The sequence below is a fragment of the Vigna unguiculata genome, unplaced genomic scaffold (genome assembly GCF_037176805.1).
Source record: "Vigna unguiculata cultivar grain cowpea cultivar isolate G323 ecotype 2 unplaced genomic scaffold, ASM3717680v1 ptg000373l, whole genome shotgun sequence".
In the NCBI taxonomy this organism is placed as follows: Eukaryota; Viridiplantae; Streptophyta; class Magnoliopsida; order Fabales; family Fabaceae; genus Vigna; species Vigna unguiculata.
The window spans coordinates 22,501-24,400 of record NW_028197008.1 but is presented as its reverse complement, the minus strand read 5'-3'; the positions used below and the strand labels follow the sequence as shown (position 1 = coordinate 24,400).

The 1,900-nt window shown below is 30.1% G+C and overlaps 1 non-coding gene across 1 annotated transcript; it reads left to right on the top strand.

The window, feature by feature from the left end:
* The first annotated feature begins 1,786 nt into the window (after nucleotides 1–1,786).
* Nucleotides 1,787–1,858, top strand: TRNAN-GUU (transfer RNA asparagine (anticodon GUU)). Its single transcript has one exon. It is a non-coding gene; the product is annotated as a tRNA-Asn (tRNA).
* Nucleotides 1,859–1,900: the final 42 nt, after the last annotated feature.

Sequence of the window (1,900 nt, the reverse complement as noted above, 5' to 3'; positions counted from 1 at the left end):
TTGGTTGTATTCACCAATTTTTGCAATAATAGCTTGTTCTGCAGCAGGATTAACTGCATTTTATATGTTTCGAATTTATTTACTTGTTTTTGAGGGATATTTAAACGTTCATTTTTTGAATTTTAATGGAAAAAAAAATAGTTCATTCTATTCAATATCTTTATGGGGGAAGAAACAAGTAAAACTTAAAAGAAAAAACGAAAATTTTTTCTTAGTTTTACTAAAAATAAAAAAGAATGAAATAACTTCTTTTTTTATCCGGAAGAGATATCTACATCGCGTTAATCAAAATATTAAAAATATAAAACATCTTGTTTTTGGTATTATGCATTTTGGCACTAAAAAAACTGCTTGTTTATATCCTAATGAATCTAACAATACTATGCGATTTTCTATGCTTATTTTAGCGCTCTTTACTTTATTCGTTGGTGCTGTAGGAATTTCTTTCAGTCAAGACGGAATACATTTGGATATTTTATCAAAATTGTTAATTCCGTTTATAGATCTTTTACATAAAGATTCAGAAAATTTTATGAATTATTATGAATTTTTCACAAACGCAACTTTTTCTTTGAGTTTCACTTTTTGGGGAATATTTCTAGCGTCTTTTTTTTACAAATCGGTTTATTCCTATTTAAAAAATTTGAATTTATTAAATTTATTTGAAAAAAGTTTTCTTAAAAAAAATGTTGCCGATCATTTTCAAAATATCATATATAATTGGTCGTATAATCATGGTTATATAGATCTTTTTTATGAAAAATCTTTAATTGCTAGTATCAGAAGATTAGTGAAATTAAATTCTTTTTTTGATAAAAAAAGAATTGATGGAATTACGAATGGAATAGGTATTACAAGTTTTTTTCTAGGAGAAGCTATCAAATATGTGGGGGGGGGGCGAATAGCTTCGTATATATTATTGTATATTCTAGATATATTAATCTTTCTAGTAATTTTATTGTTACATCGAAACAAATAAATATTGATGAATCTCATGAATATGGAACTCGGTAAGAAAAGGGGATTTAAAAATTGAAAAAGAAGATTCTGAAAGAATCTTCTTTGAATACTAAAATTACGTATTGAATTTGGATTCTTGTATCCATAATTCAAAAAGTTTTTTTGACTATTGCCGAAGAACTGAAATAAAAGATAGGGTATAGCTATGACAGTTATTGTATGGGGTCTACCCAATGCTAAATGCAAAGGCGCATAATAGATAGACATGAACATTATGAGCTGTCCCGTAATAAACCCAGTTGTTGCTGCTATTTTCTTCTCGGTTCCTTCTTCCACAAGTCTAGCTCGAAGAAGGAAGAGATAAGAGGGCCCTATGGAAAATGTGGTCATAAATCCATAATAGAGTCCGACCACAACTATCGAATTCATTATCTTCATGCATAAGAATACTAGATTCTCCAGTATAAAAGATTGAAAAATCATCTCAAACCTCTCTTTTTCTTTTCTATTGCAATTTTTGGATTATTATATAACGATTTTTCAATTTTCAATTTTGCATAATTTTCCATTTATAGAAATAGATAGACTAGAAATAGAAACGACATCTCTTATCTCAATAACACCAAAGATAGGGATATTAAATGAATGGAATTAGTTTATGGATGTAATATAATGAAATAGAGCCAGTTTGAGGTTCCCTATGAAATGAGGCATGGAAGGGAGCCGCTGTGAAGAAATTTGACGAGTTACGAAGGAAACTTCGAGTTCCTATTGGTCATGGGTTGAGAACGGGAATTGAACTCTATGAGATCGAATTTCCCGTTGTTCCTCAGTAGCTCAGTGGTAGAGCGGTCGGCTGTTAACTGACTGGTCGTAGGTTCGAATCCTACTTGGGGAGATTGAATTGATTCCGAAATCTGTAATTCGGAATGAAAGGGTT